The following is a 27029-nucleotide window of genomic DNA, read 5'->3' as shown; positions in this document are numbered from 1 at the left end:
AGGGAGCCTGATAACCTCCAGCTCCATTCTTCTGTCTCAAGATTGCTTTAGCTATTCGGGGTCTTTTGTGTTTCCATACAAATTGTGAAATTTTTTGTTCTAGATCTGTGAAAAATGCCATTGGTAGTTTGATAGGGATTGCACTGAATCTGTACATTGCTTTGGGTAGTATAGTCATTTTCACAATGTTGATTCTTCCAATCCAAGAACATGGTATATCTCTCCATCTGTTTGTATCGTCTTTAATTTCTTTCATCAGTGTCTTATAGTTTTCTGCATACAGGTCTTTTGTCTCCTTAGGTAGGTTTATTCCTAGGTATGTTATTGTTTTTGTTGCAATGGTGAATGGGAGTGTTTCCTTAATTTCTCTTTCAGATTTTTCATCATTAGTGTATAGTAATACAAGAGATTTCTGTGCTTTAATTTTGTATCCTGCTACTTTACCACTGATTAGCTCTAGTAGTTTTCTGGTAGCAACTTCAGGAATCTTTAGGATTCTCTATGTTTAGTATCATGTCATCTGCAAACAGTGACTGCTTTACTTCTTCTTTTCTGATTTGGATTCCTTTTATTTCTTTTTCTTCTCTGATTGCTGTGGCTAAAACTTCCAAAACTATGTTGAATAATAGTGATGAGAGTGGACAACCTTGTTTTGTTCCTGATCTTAGAGGAAATGGTTTCAGTTTTTCACCATTGAGAACGATGTTGGCTGTGGGTTTGTCATATACGGCCTTTATTATGTTGAGGTAAGTTCTCTCTATACCTACTTTCTGGTGGGTTTTTATCATAAACAGGTGTTGAATTTTGTAAAAAGCTTTTTCTTGCATCTATTGATATGATCATATGGTTTTTCTCCTTCAATTTGTTAATATGGTGTATCACTTTGATTGATTTGTGTATATCAAAGAATCCTTGCATTCCTGAGATAAACCCCACTTCATCATGGTGTATGATCCTTTTAATGTGCTGTTGGATTCTATTTGCTAGTATTTTGTTGAAGACTTTTGCATCTGTGTTCATCAGTGATATTGGCCTGTAGTTTTCTTTCTTTGTGACCTCTTTGTCTGGTTTTGGTATCAGGGTGATGGTGGCCTCGTAGAATGAGTTTGGGAGTGTTCCTCCCTCTGCTATATATTGGAAGAGTTTGAGAAGGATGGGTGTTAGCTCTTCTCTAAATGTTTGATAGAATTTGCCTGTGAAGCCATCTGGTCCTGGACTTTTGTTTGTTGGAAGATTTTTAATCCCAGTTTCAATTTCAGTGCTTGTGATTGGTCTGTTCATATTTTCTGTTTCTTCCTGGTTCAGTCTCAGAAGGTTGTGCTTTTGTAACAATTTGTCCATTTCTTCCAGGTTGTCCATTTTATTGGCATAGAGTTGCTTGTAGTGGTCTCTCATGATCCTTTGTGTTTCCGCAGTGTCAGCTGTTACTTCTCCTTTTTCATCTCTAATTCTATTGATTTGAGTCTTCTCCCTTTTTCTCTTGATGAGTCTGGCTAATGGTTTATCAGTTTTGTTTAACCTCTCAAAGAACCAGTTTTTAGTTTTATTGATCTTTGCTATCATTTCCTTCATTTCTTTTTCATTTGTTTCTGATCTGATCTTTATGATTTCTTTCCTTTCGCTAACTTTGGGTTTTTTTGTTCTTCTTTCTCTAATTGCTTTAGGTGTAAGGTTAGGTTGTTTATTTGAGTTGTTTCTTGTTTCTTGAGGTAGGATTTTATTGCTATAAACTTCCCTCTTAGAACTGCTTTTGCTGCATCCCATAGGTTTTGGGTCATCGTGTTTTCATTGTCATTTGTTTCTAGCTATTTCTTGATTTCCTCTTTGATTTCTTCAGTGATCTCTTGGTTATTTAGTAGTGTATTTTTTAGCCTCCATGTGTTTGTATTTTTTACGATTTTTTTCCTGTAGTTGATATGTAGTCTTATAGCGTTGTGGTCAGAAAAGATACTTGATATGATTTCAATTTTCTTAAATTTACCACGGCTTGATTTTGACACAAGATATGATCTATCCTGGAGAATGTTCCACGAGCACTTGAGAAGAAAGTGTATTCTGTTGTTTTTGGATGGAATGTCCTATAAATATCAATTAAGTCCATCTTGTTTAATAGATCATTTAAAGCTTGTGTTTCCTTATTTATTTTCATTTTGGATGATGTGTCTATTGGTGAAAGTGGGGTGTTCAAGTCCCCTACTCTGATTGTGTTACTGTCGATTTTCCCTTTTATGGCTGTTAGCATTTGCCTTATGTATTGAGGTGCTCCTATGTTCGGTGCGTATATATTTATAATTGTTATATCTTCTTCTTGGATTGATCCCCTGATCATTATGTAGTGTCATTCTTTGTCTCTTGTAACAGTCTTTATTTTATATTCTATTTTGTCTGATATGATAATTGCTACTGCAGCTTTCTTTTGATTTCCATTTGTGTGGAATATCTTTTTCCATCCCCTCACTTTCAATCTATATGTGTCCCTAGGTCTGAAGTGGGTCTCTTGTAGACAGCATATGTATGAGTCTTGTTTTTGTATCCAGTCAGCCAGGCTATGTGTTTTAGTTGGAGCATTTAATCCATTTACATTTAAGCTAATTATCAATATGTATGTTCCTATTACCATTTTCTTAATTGTTTTGTGTTTGTTATTGTAAGTCATTTCCTTCTCTTGTGTCTCCTGCCTAGAGAAGTTCCTTTAGCATCTGTTGTAGAGCTGGTTTGGTGGTGCTGAATTCTCTTAGCTTTTGCTTGTCTGTAAAGGTTTTAATTTCTGTCGAATCTGAATGAGATCCTTGCTGGGTAGAGTAATCTTGGTTGTAGGTTCTTCCCTTTCATCACTTTAAATATGTCCTGCCACTCCCTTCTAGCTTGCAGAGTTTCTGCTGAAAGATCAGCTGTTAACCTTATGGGGATTCCCTTGTATGTTAATTGTTGCTTTTCCCTTGCTGCTTTTAATATTTTTTCTTTGTATTTAATTACTGATAGTTTTATTAATATGTGTCTTGGTGTGTTTCTCTTTGGATTTATCCTGTATGGGACTCTCTGTGCTTCCTGGGCTTGATTGACTATTTCCTTTCCCATATTACGGAAGTTTTCAACTATCATCCCTTAAAATATTTTCTCAGTCCCTTTCTTTTTCTCTTCTTCTTCTGGGACCCCTGTAATTCGAATGTTTGTGCATTTAATGTTGTCCCAGAGGTCTCTGAGATTGTCTACAATTCTTTTCATTCTTTTTTCTTTATTCTGCTCTGCGGTAGTTATTTCCACTATTTTGCCTTCCAGGTCACTTATCCATTCTTCTGCCTCAGTTATTCTGCTATTGATTCCTTCTAGAGAATTTTTAATTTCATTTATTGTGTTGTTCATCATTGTTTGTTTGCTCTTTAGTTCTTCTAGGTCCTTGTTAAACGTTTCTTTTATTTTCTCCATTATTTTTCCAAGATTTGGATCATCCTTACTATCATTACTCTGAATTCTTTTTCAGGTAGACTGCCTATTTTCTCTTCATTTGTTTGGTCTGGTGGGTTTTTACCTTGGTCCTTCATCTGCTGTGTTTCTCTGTCTTCTCATTTTGCTCAGCTTACTGTGTTTGGGGTCTCCATTTCACAGGCTGCAGGTTCATCATTCCCATTGTTTTTGGTGTCTGCTCCCAGTGGGTAAGGTTGGTTCAGTGTGCTGTGTAGGCTTCCTGATGCAGGGTACTGTTTCCTGTGTTCTGGTGGATGAGGCTTGATGTTGTCTTTCTGGTGGGCAGGATGATGTCTGGTGGTGTGTTTTGGGGTGTCTGTGAACTTATTATGATTTTAGGCAGTCTCTCTGCTAATGGGTGGGTTTGTGTTTCTGTCTTGCTAGTTGTTTGGCAAAGGGTGTCCAGCACTGTAGCTTGCTAGTCGTTGAGTGGAGCTGGGTCTTAGCGTTGAGATGGAGATCTCTGGGAGAGCTTTTGCCATTTGATATTACATGGGGCTGGGAGGTCTCTGGTGGACCAATGTCCTGAACTCAGCTCTCCCACCTCTGAGGCTGAGGCCTGACACCCCGCTGGAGCACCAAGACCCTGTCAGCCACACAGCTCAGAAGAAAAGGGAGAAAAAGAAAGAAAGAAAGAAAAATAAAATAAGATTATTAAAATAGAAAAAATTACTAAAAATAAAAAAATGAAAAAATGTTAAAAGAAAGAAGAGAGCAATGAAACCAAAAAACAAATCCACCAATGATAACAAGTGCTACAAACTATACTAAAAAAAGAAAAAAAAAAAAAACAGGCTGTCAGAACCCTAGAACAAATGGCAAAAGCAAAGCTATACAGACAAAATCACACAAAGAAGCATACACATACACACTCACAAAAAGAAAAAAAGGAAAAAACATATATATATAAAGAAATAAAAAAGGAAGAGAGCAACCAAATCAATAAACAAATCTACAAATGATAATAAGCTCTAAATACTAAACTAAGATAACATAAAACCAGAAACAAATTAGATGCAGAAAGCAAACTCCAAGTCTACAGTTGCCCCCAAAGTCCACCACCTCAATTTTCAGATGATTCATTATCTATTCAGGTATTCCACAGATGCAGGGTACATCAAGTTGATTGTGGAGATTTAATCCACTGCTCCTGAGGGTGCTGGGAGAGATTTCCCTTTCTCTTCTTTGTTCGAACAGCTCCTGGGCTTCAGCTTTGGATTTGGCCCTGCCTCTGTGTTTAGGTCACCTGAGGGTATGTGTTCTTCACCCAGACAGGATGGGGTTAAAGGAGCGGCTGACCAGGGGGCTCTGGCTCATTCAGGCCAGGGAGAGGGAGGGGTACGGAATGCGGGGTGAGCCTGTGGCGGCCAAGGCTGGCGTGACGTTGCAACAGCCTGAGGCGCGCTGTGTGTTCTCCTGGTGAAGTTTTCCCTGGATCACGGGACCCTGGCAGTGGCGGGCTGCACAGACTGCCAGGAGGGGAGGTGTGGATAGTGACCTGTGCTTGCACACAGGCTTCTTGGTGGCTGCAACAGCAGCCTTAGCGTTTCATGCCTGTCTCTGGTGTCCGTGCTGATAGACGCGGCTCATGCCCGCCTCTCGAGCTCGTTTAGGTGGTGCTCTTAATCCCCTCTCCTTACACACCCTAAAACAATGGTCTACTGACTCTTAGGCAGTTCGAGTTTTTCCTGGACTCCCTCCCTGATAGCTGTGGCACACTAGCCCCCTTCTGGCTGCATTCACACAGCCAACCCCAGTCCTCTCCCTGGGATCTGACCTCCGAAGCCCAAGCCTCAGCTCCCAGCTCCACCCACCCCGTCAGGTGAGCAGACAAGCCTCTTGGGCTGGTGAGTGCTGGTCGGCACCAATCCTCTGTGCGGGAATCTCTCCACTTTGCCCTCTGCACCCCTGTGGCTGCGCTATCCTTCGTGGCTCCGAAGCTTTCCCCCTGCCCACCCCCTATCTCTACCAGTGAAGGGACTTCCTAGTGTGTGGAAACTTTTCCTCCTTTACAGCTCCTTCCCAGTGGTGCAGGTTCTGTCCCTATTCTTTTGTCTCTGTTTTTTCTTTTTTCTTTTGTCCTACCCAGGTACGTGGGGAGTTTCTTGCCTTTTGGGAAGTCTGAGGTCTTCTGCCAGCATTCAGTAAGTGTTCTGTAGGAGTTGTTCCACATGTGGTTGTATTTCTGATGTATTTGTGGGGAGGAAGGTGATCTCCATGTCTTACTCCTCTGCCATCTTGAAGGTGACCCCCCCCATTTACTTTTAATGTGATTATTGATATGGTTAGAAGTATAGCTGTCATATTGCTGTTTGTCCCATCTTTTTTTTATTCCCTTTTCCCTCATTTTGATCATTAAGATACTTATAAGCTTTAAAAATCTTGTCCAGTCAAAATGAGAAGTTCATTTTTATGTTGAATCCAAAGCTTCTCCCCTTTCTCTGCCCAGGTCTGACCCATGGTTCCAGGGTCCTTTTCTGTTCTTCGTAGCTCTTTCACTTCTCTTCCCCAGCTCTTTCTGATGCTTTTGCCCTTCTCCAGGTTTGAGGTAGTGTGAAGCTAGATTTGAGTTAAAAAGACCATAAGTCTTTTTATTCAATGGTAACAGTAGCAACCAAAATCTTTGTTTTTATCTTATTTATAGAAGCCTCAGGTGTTTAGCCCATAGAAAGCTTTATATATTGAAAAGCAGACCTTGGTATTAGTGTATTTACAACTTTTGCAAGCCTGTTGGATTTAAATGCAGGAGACAATGGATGTTGGAGCCTGGTGTACAATTGCTTACCTTAAATAGTTATTAGTAACTTACTCATTGTCTTATCATTCTGAACTAAGATAGGATGTTTGCTAAGGTAATGTGAGCTACTGTAACAAAAAATCTTAATAAGGGTTCATTTTATCATCTAAATTTGGTTCCCTTTCAAAATACAACTCTCTTCTCAGTAGTGATTCAGGGCTCCTTCCATCTGTGGCTCTGCCACCTTGACATCTGTCTTCTAAGGTTGCCACAGCCATCTACATCAAGCTGGCATTGCTTAGGGAGATAGTTTTATATGCTAAAGCCTAGGGGTGGTGTACAGTACTTCTGCTCGCATTCCAGTGGCTAGGGCTCAGTTATACTTACCTGAAGTGTGGCTGGAAATATGGTTGTGTGCCAAATGAGGACAGAAAAGGTTTGGTAAAGAGCTAGCTCATTTCTGTGTACACGTGTTCCATATATTTAAATTTGAAATTAACTCTCAGTGAACATGGCTCTTTTCCTCCTCTTCTGTGGCAGTATGTTGACATAATACAGCCAGGTCACTCACCTCTAACTCAGCCCTCAATAGGACATTTCTTTGTGGGAGGAAAAAAAGATTACCCATCACACTAACACTAAAGTTCCCAGAAATGTCTAAACTTGAATTTTTAAGAAAACGTTTTTGAGGGACCAGGTCTTTATAATGATAATTTTAAAAGAACTCTTATTAAGGTCAAGCAGTGATGTCTTCATACTTCATCCTGAGAGGATTTTCTTTTTAAAAAGTAACTCTTGAATGTCTTTCTAAAGGTATTTTTCATTTAAAAGTAAGAACTTAAAATTCTATTTTCTGGAGTTTTGATTTTGGACAAAAATGCATTTGTATAGAGTCTTGTAGAGTGTTTATGATGTCTCTGTGTTTAGTATTTTTCTTACAAATCCCAATCCTCTGGAGTCATGGGGTACTCTGGGCCCAGGGACTCCAGTTTAACATTAGTTTAATGGTTCTGACCCCTGCTCTGAAGTGGATTTATACAGAGGAGTCATGCCTTGCATGTCCTGAAGTCATTAGTTTGGCATGAGATGGTCCCACTGCTTGTGTTGTCTTACACACAATTATTTCTGAGTTGGGTTTCTGTAAAATGACCATGTCTACTTGAAGACCTAAATAATTTAAGAGCAAAATGCTTGTGGGGATGACAGCATTTGAGGGCCAGTGACTATCTGATCCTACATTTAGGGCAACTCTCTCTTCCCATTTAGTTCTAGTTCCCCTAGGTTCTAATCACTTAATAATTTGAGTGGTATCCCTTTCTGAGAATGGTAAATATTTCCCAACATGGCCATAGAAATGGTTCTGCACATTTGTCAAACCAGCTCTTAATAGTCTGTTGGGAAATTAGTATGCTTATTTTATTACTGAATATGCTGATTATGAATTTGGGGTCCTAACTGTATCTGTTTTTTAATGTGTGGTCTTCAGATACGATAGCTGTCAACTCATATGCCAGGAGTCAAGGCTTTTAATTGCTACTGTTTTCTTAGTACGATATGGAGGAAGGTTATAATCTGGGAGTGGGAATGGGAAAGGACTTTTGGAGCTTTGAGGAGAGAAGGTGTGATATGATTGTCTAGGAGAGAAGAGGATGGAATGGGGCAAGGAAGAGTACTGTGATTGCTGGGTAGCATTTTGCTGTCATAGATACAGAAGACTTGAGAGGTAAGAATTGGGGTCTGTGAGATGAGTGGGGGTCAGACCTAGTAGAGCCTTGCAGGCTGTCATAATGACTTTGGATTTTGTTTGAAGTGAAATGTGCAGCCATTGGAGGGTTTGCACAGTGTCATGACACTATCTGACTTAGAGTTTAAAAGGATCACTTCAATCACTCTGTGCAGAATATTCTGCAGAAGCAGGAAGAGGTTTATTCAACAGTCTAAACAAAAGATGCTAGTGGCTTGAACTATGCTGGGAGTGGTGGAGGTGACGAAAAGGGGTTGGATTTGAGTTATATTTTGAAGCTAGAGCTTACAGGATTTGCCAATTAAAAGTAGAGTCTGATAAAAAGGCAGCAAGGGTGAATTTAAGGTTCAATCCTGAGCAATGCATGGATGCTAGTGCCAATTATCTATCAGGTTTCTCAGCCCCAAATAAACATACAAGATCAATGCCAACTATGCTGGTATCCTCAGCCAAGCAGCAAAATAATCTCCATGTTATTTTGGAGATTTATTTAGGTTAATGTTGCTAATAGCCTCACATTGCATACAAAACGGAGGAAAATTTCAGCATGAATACACTAAATAGGAGGTCTAAGATGTGTAGTTTTTCTTAGTATTTTAGCATATTTTCTTTTAATTTTATAATTCCAAGATTAATTAAGTAGATATCAATTTAACCTAACTTCTGGAAATATGCTGGAAATTTCTTCTTTCAAAAAAATGACAGATACAGAGTGAAGTAAGTCAGAAAGAGAAAAACAAATACCGTATGTTAACACACATATATGGAATCTAAAAAAAAAAAATGGTTTTGATGAACCTAGGGGCAGGACAGGAATAAAGACACAGAGGTAGAGAATGGACTTGAGGACACGGGGAGGGGTAAAGGTAAGCCGGGACAAAGTGAAAGAGTAGCATTGACATATATACACTACCAAATGTAAAATAGATAGCTAGTGGGAAGCAGCTGCATAGCACAGGGAGATCAGCTTGGTGCTTTGTGACCACCTAGAGGGGTGGAATAGGGAAGGTGGGAGGGAAACGAAGAGGGAGGGGATATGGGGATATATGTATATGTATAGCTGATTCACTTTGTTATACAGCAGAAACTAACACAACATTGTAAAGCAATTATACTCCAATAAAGATATTAAAAAAAAAAATGACAGAATTCGGTTAGTAGTCTGGAGCTTGTTAGAGTTTTCCCAACAATAAAACAAAGTGTATTTATTTTAATGGGAAACTCTGCTCTGTCCATTCAGTATTTTAATATTTTTAACTTTTTCTTCTTTAAAACTGAAATAAAACTATAGAAGTCTGAAAAATGAATACGCCATTAACTTTAAAAAGAGAGATGCACTTTGTTCCTCCCTTTTAAAATTTGTCCCAAATTTTCCCAGTCTGTTTTTGTTTTTTAATTTTACTAGCTTTTTGACTGGGCTAATCTCATTTCATACCCTCTTACTACTTCAGCTACTTCATTCCTTTTTTATCAGCTCATCAGCACACTTTCTGGACAACTGAGAAACAAATGTCTTCATTTCCGTCCTTTTAAATGTAAGGACTTCAAAACTTTCCGTAACTGCTCACTAACCAGAGAAAACCAAAGCATGCTAGGACATTTCCCCCCAAAGTGTAGTTTATCCATTTTCTTTATTGTGTTTGCAAATGATGCCACTGGGACTGAGGGAGGAAATGAATGTATTGCACAGGACTCTTTGTTTTGCGATTTGGGGAGATCAAAAAGAAAAATTGTACCTGGATCTTTTAGTTACTTCTTCAATTTGTTTCTTCTGCTCTTCTTGTTTGGTGAAAGATTAATTTCAGGTGAAAGGAAGCAAGTCCTTTAGGGTCTTTCCCCTTAATCAGAGAACTTGATGGCTCTAGTTGGTGCTTTAAAGTGTAAACAGCTGTCAGGTTTGTGGATTGGTGCTGTGGTGGGAAGCCCACTCTGATTTCAGAGGTAAAAGCAATGCAGAGCTTGGGTTTTGGAATTCGACTTGGGTACAGATTCTAATGTTACCACTCTCTAGCTGGCCAGGTCATTTAGCCTCTCTGAGGCTCAACTTACTTGTATATAAAACAGAGATAATAGTACTTACACAGTAGTTGCAAAGATTAAAATGAATAATGTATTATGCAATTACCATGGTGCCCTGTGTATAATAAATACTCAATAGTTGGTAGCTATTATTATTTTTCAGTTTTATTAATTTGTAATTTAAGGAGTATAGTAAGATAAGAGTATTATAGATATTATATTTTTTATTTATAAGATGTATTTTGTTTTTAAGATATATCATACCTTATATAAATTATTATATATACATATTTGTGTGTATATATATGAATGTATGTATGTGTGTATATATGTATGAATTATATATATATATATGAATAAGAAAAGGTTCAGATTAGAGAAAATATTACTCTACTTTCTCTAGGTACCCCTAAAGATCTAAACCAATAGTTATTAAAATGTAGTCTCCAGACCAGTGGTATCAACCTCACCTGGGAACTCGCTAGAAATTCAGTTTTTTGAGCTGCACTCTAGAAACTCAGCAATGTATGTTTCAGTGAGTCTTCCCAGTAATCCTGATGCCCTGTAAAGTTTGAGAACCACTGGAATAGACATGTTGCAATTCTAGGTTAATGATTTTCAATCTAAAACATACTTGGTTTAGCTGGTGTCTTGTTTCATGTAGTAATTTTTAAGCAACCTGTAAATGCTGAACTAAAATCAGACAGTAATATTACAAACACAAATGCTTTGTTCAATAAATGTTTATTGAGTGCTTACTAGGTGCAAGGCATTGTGGTAACATGCTTTAATGCACATTTAGTATCACTGTGTTTGGCACAATGGGCAAATATAAGACCCAGAAGTACCACTTCTTTTTTGTTGTTTGAAGGGTATCATGGTAAGACTTGCTCCTTCCCATGTCAAGGGATTGACTGAAAGTATTTGGGGCCAGCACTGTCTGGTTCCCCAAAATGCAAGGAATGGGACAGAAAACTGATGATGGTGTCAATCCTGTTAGGCATTTACTGGTTGGACCGCAAGGGGACACACCATAGGAGGAGGAGCATGAGTGCCTGCCAGTTTCCCAACCTACTAGTGGCCTCCTGTATGACCTCACCAGGTTCCAGAAGGACACTCTTCCCCCACCAAAACCTTAATTCAGTGAAATGTAAAACTTTTATGACCTCTTGGGAGGTGTTGTTTCTGTATCATTGTTTTTAGTATGACTAAAATGACTAATGTTCCCCTATATCATCTGTCAGATTAAATAATGACTACGTATGTGAAGGGAATATTTGGAATAAAATAAAAAGCACAGAGAATAATATAACATAGTCCTATACAGTCACTATTTAGATTTAACAAACATTAATGTTTTGCCATTGTATTAGTCAGCTCAGGTTGCTGTAGCAGAATACCATAGACTATATGGCTTAAGAACAGAAATTTATTTTTTTGCAGTTCTGGAGTCTAGAAGTCCCAGATCAATGGGCTGGTTGATTGGTTCCTGGTGAGAGCTCTCTTCCTGGCTTGCAGACTTCTTGCTATGTCCTCACCTGGCCTTTCCTCAGTTCGTGTTCATGAAGAGAAAGTGAGATCTCTGGTGTCTCTTCTTATAAGGACACATTTTATTGGATAAGGCCCCGATCTTATGGCTCATTTAATCTTCATTACTCCCTTAGAAGCCCTTTCTCCAAAAACAGCTATACTGGGGATTAGAGCTCCAACCTATGAATTTTGGGGAGACACGATTCTGTCTATAACCACCAGGCATCTGATTTTACCCTCCTTGACCGCATTCCCCCTTCTTCCTCCCCACAGACAGATTTTTTGAAGTTAGCATGTCTAACTGACATTATTTTTTGAAGTTAGCCTGTCTAACTTCATGTCTCCTGACATTATATATTTACTATACACATACATGCACAATTTATGTCAATAAATACTATATTAATTCATATAATGTGCTTCACATTTGAATGATATTTGCTTTTTTTCTCTCACCATTTTATTTCTAACATTTATCCATGTTGATGCTTTTGGATCTAATTAACTCATTTTAACTGCTAATTGATGCATTATTGAATGAATCTGTCATGATTTATTTATCTATCTAATAGTAATAGACATTAAAAAGTAGTTTCCATTATTTTCACCATTATAAGTGATGCTGCATTAAGTATCCTTGTGCATGGTTCCCTGTGCATATGTTCTAGAGTCTCTTTAGGGGATATACCTAGGCTTGGAATTCCTGGGTGGTAGGGTTTATATACCTACCTAATCAGTTTTATTAGATATTGCCAATTTACTCTTTTAATAAAAGTTTACACAAATTTTAACTTCTACCAGTAGAGTTTTAATTTCTACACATCCTTCATAACTCTTGTCAGGTGTCTTAATTTTTGTTTATCTCATTAGTATAAAACACTATTTTATTGTTATTTTAAATCTACATGTCCCTGATAATTCATGAGGTCAGTAATCTTTCATATGTGTATTGGTCAGTCAGATGGTTCCTTGTGAATTGACTGTTCATGTCTTTGTCTACTTTCTATTGGGTTGGTTGTCTTTATGTAAGTTCCTTATATAATTTTATTGTTAAAATTTTGTTTATTTATAATGATTGCAACTATCTTCTCCTTGTCTGTAGCTTGATGTTTTTCACTTCTAAAAAAATAATGTTCTAATTAAATAGAAGGTTTATATTTCAACATAGTTGAATGTATCAACTTTTTGCTTTTATGGTTTGGGCTAATTATGTCTTATTTAAGAAACTATTTCCTACCCAAGGCCATAAAGATATTTTCTTTGACAAGTTTTAATTTCTGAGCTCTCCATTCTTTTCCATTGGTCTGTCAGTCTTTTTGCACATTGTTTTAATTATTATAACTTTACAGTAGCTTTGGTATCTGATGGAGCAAATCCCTTTTCTTTAGTCTCCCCTAAAAAGGTCTGGACCATTTTTGACCTTTATTCATCCAAATAAAATTCAGGAAAAGCCTGTCAATCTTCATGAAAAACTACAATATTCATTGAGATTTCCTTGAATTTGCAGATTAATCTGAGAGGGATTGACATCTTTATGATATTGAGAGCCTTCTGGTAAAAGAATATGGCATATCTTTCCATTTACTTGAGTGTTCCTTTAGATTTTTCATTAAAGTTCTATGATTTCATTCCTTCAGGTAATATAAAATTTTGTTAGATTTATTCCCAAGAAATTTACAGATTAAAAATAAGTCAATTTATTATGGAATGAATATTTTAATTTGTCATCCATTTTCTAATTGGTTGTTTCTTATGCATGGGAATGCCATTGATTTTTTTAAATTAATTGATCTTGTATTCAGCAACCTTACTGAACTCTCTTATTAGTTCTAATAGTTCGTGAATTCCTTTGGATTTTCTGTGACAATAATATGTTCTACAATTAATGCCAATTTAGAACCTGTCTTCTCTTTCCTCTTATATCTATTTCCTGTCTTATTGGATTGGAGAAGACCTCCAGTTACAAGCTGAATGGCTGTGTCAAGAACAACCATGTTCTATTTCTGACTTTATAGCAGATGCTTCTATCACTGATCACAAAGTAGGAGGCTCATTTTTTGTGGATACTTTTTCTAGATGAAGGAAGTTTTTTCTTCTTCCTACTTTGCTAAGACTCTATATTATGAAAGAATGTTGACTTTTTTCATCATGTAATTTTCTGTATCTATTTTTTCTTAATCTATTAATACCGTATTTACAGTAATAAATTTTACATCCATTAAATCTTCCTTACATTCCTGTTTAAAGCTTGTTTGGTTGGTTAATATTAGAATGAAGAACTTTTGCAACTGTGATCTATAATCATGAAAGTGATTGAGGCTATAATTTCACTTTCTCATACTGTTTTTGTTTAGTTTTGATATTAAGGTTTTGCAAGCCTCATAAAAAGAACTGGACAGCTTTTACTCTTTTTTGGTCTCTGGAATAGTCTGAATAAGAATGAGGTTGTATAACATTTAAAGGTATGGTAAAATATACCTGAAAACCTGTCTGGTTTGGATGCTTTGGTGCTTCTTTATGGGATAGTTTTTTATTTTCAACTACCAATTCATTTTCTTTAATGGGTATATTTTTTTTTCCAGGTTTTTCTGCTGCTTCTTGAGTCAGTTTTGCAATATTATTTTCCAGGAAGCAGTCTATTGTATTTAAGCTTGTAAAGTTTATTGACTAATTTGTTCATGGTATTCTTTTATAATTTTACAAATTTTTACTGTAGCTCTATTTTGTCTCTTTTCATTCCTAACTTTGTTTATTCTACACACACACTCTTCCTCTTTTGTATTCTCTCGCCAAAGATTTATCTAATTCATAGAAAGAGCGTTTGATTTTGTTGATACTATTTTTTCTTTCTTTTCTATTTAATTAATTCCTTCTCTTACTGTTATTCTCTTCGTTTTTATCCCCCTCTGGGTTTACTTCATAGTTTTTAAAATAGTGTCTTCAGTTGAATACATTAATTATTAATTTTCAAAATTTCTTTTCCTACTCTGAGTTTAAGTCTATATATTTTCCTGTAGGTATCACTTTAGCTGTATACTATAAATGCATTGTTTAATTCTATTACTGTTTATTTCTAAATAATTTCATAATTTCCATTGCAATTCTTCTTTGATCCTTGAATTATTTAGAAGTATATTTTTAGTTTTAAAGTACATGAATTAAATTTTTTTATTGATTCCTTATTTTATTGCTTTATGGTTAGAGAATGTGGTCTATATGATATCATATCTTTGATATTTGTTGAGACATCCTTAATTTACTTCAATAATATTTTTGAAATTGTTTCATATATACTCAAAAAGAATGGCATTCTCTATGCTCATGCTCATTAGATCAAGCTTGTTTATTCTGTTGTTTGAATCTTCTATAACTTTGTTTATTTTTTTCCAATCTGTTTTAGGAATGTTACAATCTTTCATATAGATGTGATTTGTGAGATTCTCTTTGTAACTCATCAACTTATGGTTTATATAGTTTGAAATTATCTTGTTAAGTGAATGTAGCCAAGTGTCTATAGGGATGGGTATAGAATTAGAGCATAAGGATTTGGCAGATGTCAAATACCAGAGATAAAAACCAGAGGAGCTGGAGAAGAAATGCTTTTTCCCAAACTCTAAGCCAAGAGTTGACATAAAAGTGTCAGGCTATGTCTGCCAAGTTCATGGGAAAAAGACTCATATCAGGGACCATGTACTGGATGAGGAGTGAAAGCATAAAAAGGGGGTCCAAGATGAAGTCAACTGGATGTAACTCACAGCCAACAGTTTTTAACTGCTGCCATACCTGTGTATTTGTTTGAAAGAGACTAGAATTGAAAGTTGTTACCTGTCACTGAATCCTGGCAGGAAGAAATTCTTTTGGTTGAATAAAACATATCAGAACAACTTCTAACATTTAATCAATTACCACCCACACTTTCATTTTGGAAGGATATTCCTGACTTTTGTATACTTCTTTTTAAAATCTTAATATCACATTTCGTATAGCCCTTTGTGTTTTGAACTCCAGGAGGATGAATTATTCCGATTGTCTTACTTAACTGGCTGTTATTTTCTGGAGGAAACTTTAGAGAGTTCAATTTACCTGGTAGCCTTTCCTGCTGAGATTTTGTTTCTGGTAGACTTCACCACTGAGCAGAAATACTCCTATTACAGCACTCAGTTTATCTGTAGATGAAAACCTTTGCATCTTAAATAAAACACTCAGCTAGTGGGGTTATGTTTGGCTGTTTCTCTTCATCAGTGCTTCTAAGTCTCTTTGCCAAGTCTGAGGTCCTGGACTTAGACATCTTGGAGGAACACTGGGGGTAAAGGTGCTTTCCATTTAATGTGAAAAATAGCATTTTGCTTTAGGCTCTTTTGCTCAACTGCTCCAAAGTAATTTACCTTGGGGAGCAGAGACCAAGACTGAGACATTCAAGACTAAAAGGAAACTAATTTTTTAAAAAGTACGTATAGTTATAAGCAATCAACAAAGGGGAATTTATGAAAATTATTCTTCAACCCTGACAGGGACATTCTCTGTGGTAAAAGATGTAGCTTTCTCATAAACACAAGGAATATGTAACCCCTCTCTCCTCATTCCTTTATTACTTTCAGGTCTCTTAATTTGGGGTGAAGAAACCAAGCAAAGTTTATGGTGAGATTCATTTTAGTAAAGCAGACAACTTCTCAGATGATTTAAGATTCTGCCCTTCTCCAACTCCATACAAACATTTATCTCCTATGTTTAGCTTTTGCAAATGAAAGGGACTTGTGGGGGGTGGGAGTGTATGCCAAATACCCTATAATTGCACAGTCTTAAATTTTAGTTTCCTAGTACAGACTGGTATATAAGATGGTGTGACGTTTTCAGTCTCCAAAAACCTTATAACAATCTTTACAAATTCTGTAGTTGAGTCTGAGCATTTTCTTCTTTCGTCATTAGATTATACTGCTCCAAATTCTACATGGTAGGTCTGGCAACAGATCCCTTCCATGAATAACTATTGCTTTTCCAAATTCAAAAATATAAAAACAAAATAGCTACAATAAACAGTAGATGATCTGAGAGTTAATTTTTCAGGAGGGAAAAGAACAAGAGTCCAGTTAGACAGCATTCACTTCAGGACTAATGTTTAATCACAGTAGTTCCAGAATTATCTAACTCAACTGTAGCCTCCAGACTTTGATTATGTCTCTTTGCTAAATTACTCAGAATTACATTGAACTTAGATCCTTTCCAGGGTAGATTCTAAATGCTGGGTCTTCAGGCCACTTTTCTGTTAAAATTCCCTTCACTTGACTTTTTTTTTTTAATTTTTTTTTTTATGGTTACTAGCAGCTTTTCTCCTTCCCAGCTAAAGGTGGTATACTTACCCTGCTTATGTTGGTAGAGTGTGGACCTACTTAGATTCTTAGCTTGTCTGTATACACTCACTAGGGAAAAGCCATGCTGCTTCTCTACCCCCTGTCCATTGGACAGAAGGTAAAAGAGCCCACACGCTGCCATATGTTGACAGTGGACATCTTTACCTGATTAGAGGTTGACCAGGTAAAAGGAAGTCCTTGTCCATTATAATCACAAAGAAGAATAATTTGTGCCACACTTCTTTTCCCAACAACCTATGAAGTTGAAAGCAAGAAATTTATACAAAAACAGAGGTTAAGATTTTTTTTGATCTAAACATACTATAAATATTTCAAAAATTGTTGAAAACCTGTAGTTTGCATGGGACTTTACTCAACAATGTGTGTGATTCCACATTTTACAAATTAGGAGGAGAGATGAACGTGTATACTAGCAACTGTAATTTCGAGTAGTTATAGAACAAGGATACTATGTACAATACAGACAAGCAGTGTTTACACAGTGATCCTTTCTGGCTAGGAAAGGCTTCTGGAGAAAGTTGCATTTGTATTGGGCCTTAGAGATGGGTAGGAATTATCAATGGGCAGACATATTTCAGTGGTACTAGGACTACTTTAAATGGAGCATGATTATAAGTCCAACAAACCGCATGAATAAGACCGAGGAGTAGGAAAGAATGAGTCATGCTCAAAAGCAAAGAAACTCAGTTACATTGGGTAGAAAGGGGTATTAAATGGCACTGAGAATTTAAGGGGGTGTCAGACTGTATAAAGACGGAAGAATGATAGAAGACCCAAGATGTAAGTAGAAGTCAGATTATGAAGAGTCATTGAGGACGGGGCTTTGTAGGCAATGGGAATCACTGAATTTGGGCAGGGCAATAGTATGATGACAGTGTATTCACAGGACTTTTCCATGGTGCCTGTGGTAGGGATTAGAATGAGCAGCCTGCAGGTGAGGAGACCAGCTAGGAAGCTCTTGCATTAGTCTGAGAGTTAGAGTCTTGAACTGAGAACAAATCACATCTCTACCTATCTTGTAAGGGACAGATCCAGGTTTGGTGGAGCATAAAGCTTGTATGATTTTGGGGAGTCCTCTTTAGGAAAAATAAAACAAATTTACAAGTAAAAATTGCTATGTTTCTTCTTGGGCCTTCAACAGGGACATGTAAATGAGGGGCCTTGAGCCCCGCTTCATGGTAAATCAGCCTCTGGGTGAAAACCATGACAGTTTTTGAGTAAGAATGATTTGCCCCTCTCATTATTGTTAAATGCATCTGCTTGTTCCAGAGAGGGAGGTTTTATGACAATTGGCTCAAATAGACAAATGAAACAGTTTAGGCCATAAGCAGAAACTGCCTATTTGTACAAAGCCTGGGTCAAGTGGAAAAAACTTGTTTATTTAATCTTTACAAATTTTAAGTTAGTCGTTTGCAACATCCAAACCACTTCTAAAATTTAAGAACATTTGTACGATTGAAAGTGTAAAATAAGGATTGGCTGTGCAGCGCCTTTGGTTCAAATCCTATGTCATCTGTTTCACAATGAAAAGTGCTTAGAATAGTGCCTGGCACATAATCAGTGCTCAATAAAATACTAGATATTATTTCTATCAATGGGGAGTTTAAAGATAAAATGAATGAAAATGTGTTGAAAACAAGATGCATGTTAACTGCTTTTAAACAGATCACTTGCCTGTGGGGATTGTTACCGTTGTCACCTAAATTTAGATTTGCAAAATGAGTTCCAAAGAAGTTGCTTATTTCCTTGTGATTTTAGGTTCAGGTGGTTCTTAGCTGGCCGCATATTGAATTACCTGGGGCACTTTTAAGTCATACCTTTGCCAGGGCCCCAACCTGGTCAATTTGACCAAAACCTCTGTGGTTAGCCTGGGCATCAGGATGGATTACAGGCTCCCTGACGACTTTATTAGACAGCAGAGTCAGAGCTGGAAGCCAGGGTGTGCGACCTCGCAGTGTTTTGTGATGACCTAGCTGTTAGGCCCAGAGCAACCTGACTTCAGCCACAGGTGAGATTACCTGAGGAAGGTTCAGATCTTCTTTGTTCTATGTTATTATTCTATCAAAATAAACCATAACTCATTACTAAAATAGGTAAATGTTGAACAATGAAGAAGATACTCCCAAGAGTAAATTTTCAAAAAAATCTTTCACACGCATTCTTAACTATATTAATTTATTCCAAAGCCTAATTGCCTCACAAATCTCCATTACAGTGGTTCTTGTAACCCATTGCTGTTTCTTTTAACTTAAATGTAAAAGCCCTTCCTGGAGCATTCATAAAACCTTGAAAACAGTGGTCCTTACATCAAAAATCACATACTGAAAACTTCCTAGGGATTGGGCCTTGTGTTAGCTCTGTATGTACATTATCTCTTTGTCCTTATAACCCTCCATATGAGATAAGCACAATTACCATACCCATTTTACAGATGGGAAGTGAGATTCCTTGGTCATACACCTGGTATGAGGAGGAGTTTAAGGGCATGTGTACTAGAAGGGATGAAGAACAGAATAGTGGCTACGAGCCCCATGTAGGGGTCTGACAGAGCCAGCAGGTTGTCAGCTTCTGCTCTCTGCACTTTGGTTTCCTTATCTGTAAAATGCGATAGAAGTACTCACCTTGTAGATTTATCGTAGTTCTTATGAGGATAATAACCATAGAAGTGGTAAGTGCTCAGAAGTGACAGCTATTAATAATTTAATGAATCAGATGTGCTGCTATGAGAGAGTCCTATTTTTCAAATGCACTCTAGGTTTTTAGTAAGTTAAAATTTTTATTGTTATTTATTATATCACAAAGAAATGCATGTAATTGTAAAAAAAAAATAGGAAATCAAGTAAACAAAAATTTAAATCACCGTTAATTCTCCAACTGAGAGAGAACTTATTTTTTTCTATCCTTTGTATTTTTTCTGTAATTTACACGCACATTATTTAGAATGTGATGGTGTACATTATTGTTCTTTTAATGCCGTTTCATTCAGTAATGTTTATGTTTTCTATTTTGTGTATAGTCTTGCTATTATGCTTTCCCATGGGTGCTTATGCCCATAGACGGTTAATACCATTAAAGATAAACCAGGCCCTTGCCACAGGATCATGCATGATTCAAGGACTTGCTGTTTTATATAAGATAATTTGCTTGTTTTTTGTGGGCAAGGCTGGTTCTTCTTACCTTACACAGAGTGGAGTCAGTGCAAAGAGGCAGGAAGGAGCTTGCCTGGAGGAAGTCTGTCAGGCATTCTCCTTGTATGAAGGTCATGAAGGCCAGAAGTTGAGCATGTTGGGAGACACTAAGGAGGTCTAGGTGGCAAGTTCCAGAGATGCTCATACTACAAGGGGGAGGTAATGTCAAATGGAGTCCTAGGGCCAGGACACAATTGAATCTTAGGCTTGTGAGAGACCTAATATACAAATGGACAATTGCTGGACCATATATAAGAATAGAACTCTGACATACAACCTGCAGCAACCAGTCCAGGATACCAACCCCTTATCTACGATAAATAGCCCAGAAAGCCAGCCTGCTAGACGTCAGGCTTGCAGGAAGTCAGATTGACAGCTCTAGTGACAATACAGGAAGCTAAGCAATTGGCACCAAGAACTTGATTAATAACTGACAGCTTCCTACATTTTTGTCCCCACTTCCACCTTAGGACCAACTAAAGGAAGACAAACATGCACCCTGACCAATCACATTGGATGCCCCGCTTCTAGTTAAACCACCTCCAGCTTTCCCAGGCCAACAGCCTCCATCCAGGGCATACCTGAAGGCTTCCTTTTATCCCACTATCAAGCTTTCCCATTCCTGTGCCTGCCTTTGAGTCTCTGCTGAAACACAAGTGATTGTGGCTGACAACCTTGCTACAGCAAGCTCTGAATACATAGCCTTTGCTCTTCTCATTTGCTTGGTCTTCATTTATCTCCACACTTGCTTGATGCCCAAGATAGGCTGCTCATGTGTGACCACTGTCAGATACGGCCCTATGCCTTTGACAGAACTATGTTTGATCTCTTTTTGTGAGGTAAAGGCTATTTTTCTGGAAGGCTGGGATCGTAACTTACTCACCTCAGTATTCCTAATGCCTAGCACTGCTGGCTCATAGAAAAGACTGCTGAAAGGAGAGGGAATGAGGTCCCACTCACAAGGATTAGGCCCATTTTTTTCCAATACGGAACCAGGAAAGCCCAGTGTGACTAGTCTGTCTTGTTCTGATAGAATGAAACGTCATTCCAAATTCCAGCTTAAATATAAACCAAACTGGAATTGACCTGGGAATGAGGGGAATTTCACAGCCTGAGGGATTTTGTAAAATCTCTAGAGCACTATTTTAAAATCTTTTGGGCGCAACTTGCCCCCTTTTTTTTTAGACAAATTTGTAATACTGCACAGCACATATTTTTAATATAACTTTTTTTTTTTTAAAGAGCTATTCTTTTTTTTTTTAAATTAATTAAGTTTTTTTTTGTTTGTGTTGGGTCTTCGTTTCTGTGCGAGGGCTTTCTCTAGTTGTGGCAAGTGGGGGCCACTCTTCATCGCGGTGTGCGGGCCTCTCACTATCGTGGCCTCTCTTGTTGCGGAGCGCAGGCTCCAGACGTGCAGGCTCAGTAGTTGTGGCTCACGGGCCTAGTTGCTCCGCGGCATGTGGGATCTTCCCAGACCAGGGCCTGAACCCGTGTCCCCTGCATTGGCAGGCAGACTCTCAACCACTGCACCACCAGGGAAGCCCTGCGCCCCCCTTTTTTTTTTAACATCTTTATTGGAGTATAATTGCTTTACAATGGTGTGTTAGTTTCTGCTTTATAACAAAGTGAATCAGCTATACATATACATATATCCCCATATCTCCTCCCTCTTGCGTCTCCCTCCCTCCCACCCTCCCTATCCCACCCCTCTAGGTGGTCACAAAGCACCGAGCTGATCTCCCTGTGCTGTGCGGCTGCTTCCCACTAGCTATCTATTTTACGTTTGGTAGTGTATATATGTCCATGCCACTCTCTCACCCTGTCACATCTTACCCCTCCCCCTCCCCATATCCTCAAGTCCATTCTCTAGTAGGTCTGTGTCTTTATTCCCATCTTGCCCCTAGGTTCTTCATGACCTTTATTTATTTATTTATTTTCTTAGATTCCATATATATGTGTTAGCATATGGTATTTGTTTTTCTCTTTCTGACTTACTTCACTCTGTATGACAGACTCTAGGTCCATCCACCTCACCACAAATAACTCAATTTCGTTTCTTTTTATGGCTCAGTAACATTCCATTGTATATATGTGCCACATCTTCTTTATCCATTCATCTGTCGATGGACACTTAGGTTGCTTCCATGTCCTGGCTATTGTAAACAGAGCTGCAGTGAACATTGTGGTACATGACTCTTTTTGAATTATGGTTTTCTCAGGGTATATGCCCAGTAGTGGGATGGCTGGGTCATATGGTAGTTCTCTTGTTAGTTTTTTAAGGAACCTCCATACTGTTCTTCATAGTGGCTGTATCAATTTACATTCCCACCAACAGTCCAAGAGTGTTCCGTTTTCTCCACACTCTCTCCAGCATTTATTATTTCTAGATTTTTTGATGATGGCCATTCTGACCGGTGTGAGATGATATCTCATTGTAGTTTTGATTTGCATTTCTCTAATGATTAATGATGTTGAGCATTCTTTCATGTGTTTGTTGGCAATCTGTATATCTTCTTTGGAGAAATGTCTATTTAGGTCTTCTGCCCATTTTTGGATTGGGTTGTTTGTTTTTTTGATATTGAGCTGCATGAGCTGCTTGTAAATTTTGGAGATTAATCCTTTGTCAGTTGCTTCATTTGCAAATATTTTCTCCCATTCTGATGGTTGTCTTTTGCTCTTGTTTATGGTTTCCTTTGCTGTGCAAAAGCTTTTAAGTTTCATTAGGTCCCATTTGTTCATTTGTGTTTTTATTTCCATTTCTCTAGGAGGTGGGTCAAAAAGAATCTTGCTGTGATTTATGTCATAGAGCGTTCTGCCTCTGTTTTCCTCTAAGAGTTTGATAGTGTCTGGCCTTACATTGAGGTCTTTAATCCATTTTGAGTTTATTTTTGTGTATGGTGTCAGGGAGTGTTCTAATTTCATTCTTTTCCATGTAGCTGTCCAGTTTTCCCAGCACCACTTATTGAAGAGGCTGTCTTTTCTCCACTGTATATTCTTGCCTCCTTTATCAAAGATAAGGTGACCATATATGCGTGGGTTTATCTCTGGGCTTTCTATTCTGTTCCATTGATCTATATTTCTGTTTTTGTGCCAGTACCATACTGTCTTGATTACTGTAGCTTTGTAGTATAGTCTGAAGTCAGGGAGCCTGATACCTCCAGCTCCATTTTTTGTTCTCAAGATTGCTTTGGCTCTTCGGGGTCTTTTGTGTTTCTATACAAATTGTGAAATTTTTTGTTCCAGTTCTGTGAAAAATGCCAGTGGTAGTTTGATAGGGATTGCATTGAATCTGTAGATTGCTTTGGGTAGTAGAGTCATTTTCACAATGTTGATTCTTCCAATCCAAGAACGTGGTATATTTCTCCATCTATTTGTATCATCTTTAATTTCTTTCATCAGTGTCTTATAATTTTCTGCATACAGGTCTTTTGTCTCCTTAAGTAGGTTTATTCCTAGATATTTTATTCTTTTTGTTGCAGTGGTAAATGGGAGTGTTTCCTTAATTTCTCTTTCAGATTTTTCATCATTAGTGTATAGGAATGCCAGAGATTTTTGTGCATTAATTTTGTATCCTGCTACTTTACCAAATTCATTGATTAGCTCCAGTAGTTTTCTGGTAGCATCTTTAGGATTCTCTATGTACAGTATCATGTCATCTGCAAACAGTGACAGCTTTACTTCTTCTTTTCCAATTTGGATTCCTTTATTTCTTTTTCTTCTCTGATTGCTGTGGCTAAAACTTCCAAAACTATGTTGAATAATAGTGGTGAGAGTGGGCAACCTTGTCTTGTTACTGATCTTAGTGGAAATGGTTTCAGTTTTTCACCACTGAGGACGATGTTGGCTGTGGGTCTGTCATATATGACCTTTATTATGTTGAGGAAAGTTCACTCTATGCCTACTTTCTGCAGGGTTTTTAACATAAGTGGGTGTTGAATTTTGTCAAAAGCTTTCTCTGCATTGATTGAGATGATCATATGGTTTTTCTCCTTCAATTTGTTAATATGGTGTATCACATTGATTGATTTGCGTATGTTGAAGAAGCCTTGCATTCCTGGAATAAACCCCACTTGATCATGGTGTATGATCCTTTTAATGTGCTGTTGGATTCTATTTGCTAGTATTTTGTTGAGGATTTTTGCATCTATGTTCATCAGTGATATTGGCCTGTAGTTTTCTTTCTTTGTGACATCTTTGTCTGGTTTTGGTATCAGGGTGATGGTGGCCTCGTAGAATGAGTTTGGGAGTGTTCCTCCCTCTGCTATATATTGGAAGTGTTTGAGAAGGATAGGTGTTAGCGCTTCTCTAAATGTTTGATAGAATTCGCCTGTGAAGCCATCTGGTCCTGGACTTTTGTTTGTTGGAAGATTTTTAATCCCAGTTTCAATTTCAGTGCTTGTGATTGGTCTGTTCATATTTTCTATTTCTTCCTGGTTCAGTCTCGGCAGGTTGTGCATTTCTAAGAATTTGTCCATTTCTTCCAGGTTGTCCATTTTATTGGCATAGTGTTGCTTGTAGTAATCTCTCATGATCCTTTGTATTTCTGCAGTGTCAGTTGTTACTTCTCCTTTTTCATTTCTAATTCTATTGATTTGAGTCTTTGCCCTTTTTTTCTTGATGAGTCTGGCTAATGGTTTATCAATTTTGTTTATCTTCTCAAAGAACCAGCTTTTAGTTTTATTGATCTTTGCTATCATTTCCTTCATTTCTTTTTCATTTATTTCTGATCTGATCTTTATGATTTCTTTCTTCTGCTAATTTTGGGGTTTTTTGTTCTTCTTTCTCTAAGTGCTTCAGGTGCAAGGTTAGGTTGTTTATTTGAGATGTTTCCTGTTTCTTAAGGTAGGATTGTATTGCTATAAACTTCCCTCTTAGAACTGCTTTTGCTGCATCCCATAGGTTTTGGGTCGTCGTGTCTCCATTGTCATTTGTTTCTTGGTATTTTTTGATTTCCTCTTTGATTTCTTCAGTAATCACTTGGTTATTAAGTAGTGTATTGTTTAGCCTCCATGTGTTTGTATTTTTTACAGGTCTTTTCCTGTAATTGATATCTAGTCTCAGAGCATTGTGGTCGGAAAAGATACTTGATACGATTTCCATTTTCTTAAATTTACCAAGGCTTGATTTGTGACCCAAGATATGATCTATCCTGGAGAATGTTCCATGAGCACTTGAGAAGAATGTGTATTCTATTGTTTTTGGATGGAATGTCCTATAAATATCAATTAAGTCCATCTTTAATGTATCATTTAAAGCTTGTGTTTCCTTATTTGTTTTCATTTTGGATGATCTGCCCATTGGTGAAAGTGGGGTGTTATAGTCCCCTACTATGATTGTGTTACTGTCTATTTCCCCTTTTATGTCTGTTAGTATTTGCCTTATGTATTGAGGTGCTCCTATGTTGGGTGCATAAATATTTACAATTGTTATATCTTCTTCTTGGATCGATCCCTTGATCTTTATATAGTGTCCTTCTGTGTGTCTTGTAATAGTCTTTATTTTATAGTCTATTTTGTCTGATATGAGAACTGCTACTCCAGCTTTCTTTTGATTTCCATTTGCATAGAATATTTTTCCCATCCCCTCACTTTCAGTCTGTATGTGTGCCTAGGCCTGAAGTGGGTCTCTTGTAGACAGCACATATATAGATCTTGTTTTCATATGCATTCAGCCAGTCTGTGTCTTTTGGTGGGAGCATTTGATCCATTTACATTTAAGGTAATTATCGATATGTGTGTTCCTATTCCCATTTTCTTAATTGTTTTGGGTTTGTTATTGTAGGTCTTTTCCTTCTTTTGTGTTTCTTGCCTAGAGAAGTTCCTTTAGCATTTGTTGTAAAGCTGGTTTGGTGGTGCTGAACTCTCTCAGCTTTTGCTTGTCTGTAAAGGTTTTAATTTCTCCATCACATCTGAATGAGATCCTTGCTGGATAGAGTAATCTTGGTTGTAGGTTTTCCTCCTTCATCACTTTAAATATGTCCTGCCACTCCCTTCTGGCTTGCAGAGTTTCTGCTGAAAGATCAGCTGTTAACCTTATGGGGATTCCCTTGTGTGCTATTTGTTGTTTTTCCCTTGCTGCTTTTAATATGTTTTCTTTGTATTTAATTTTTGATAGTTTGATTAATATGTGTCTTGGTGTGTTTCTCCTTGGATTTATCCTGTATGGGACTCTCTGCACTTCCTGGACTTGATTGACTATTTCCTTTCCCATATTATAGAAGTTTTCAACTATAATCTCTTCAAATATTTTCTCAGTCCCTTTCTTTTACTCTTCTTCTTCTGGGACCCCTATAATTCGAATGTTGGTGCATTTAATGTTGTCCCAGAGTTCTCTGAGACTGTCCTCAGTTCTTTTCATTCTTTTTTTCTTTATTCTGCTCTGCAGTAGTTATTTCCACTCTTTTATCTTCCAGGTCACTTATCCGTTCTTTTGCCTCAGTTATTGTGCTATTGATCCCTTCTAGAGAATTTTTAATTTCATTTATTGTGTTGTTCATCATTGTTTGTTTGCTCTTTAGTTCTTCTAGGTCCTTGTTAAACGTTTCTTGTATTTTCTCCATTCTATTTCCAAGATTTTGGATCATCTTTACTATCATTACTCTGAATTCATTTTCTGTTAGACTGCGTATTTTCTCTTCATTTGTTTGGTCTGGTGGATTTTTACCTTGTTCTTTCATCTGCTGCATATTTCTCTGTCTTCTCATTTTGCTTAACTTACTGTGTTTAGGGTCTCCTTTTTGCAGGCTCAGGTTCGTAGTTCCTGTTGTTTTTGGTGTCTGTCCCCAGTGGCTAAGGTTGGTTCAGTGGGTTGTGTAGGCTTCCTGGTGGAGGGGAGTAGTGCCTGTGTTCTGGTGGATGAGGCTGATCTTGTCTTTCTGCTGGGCAGGTCCATGTGTGGTGGTGTGTTTTGGGGTGTCTGTGGCCTTATTATGATTTTAGGAAGCCTCTCTGCTAATGGATGGGGCTGTGTTCCTGTCT

Source organism: Balaenoptera ricei, chromosome 18, assembly GCF_028023285.1.
Source record: "Balaenoptera ricei isolate mBalRic1 chromosome 18, mBalRic1.hap2, whole genome shotgun sequence".
In the NCBI taxonomy this organism is placed as follows: domain Eukaryota; kingdom Metazoa; phylum Chordata; class Mammalia; order Artiodactyla; family Balaenopteridae; genus Balaenoptera; species Balaenoptera ricei.
Note: the sequence above shows the minus strand (reverse complement) of the source record.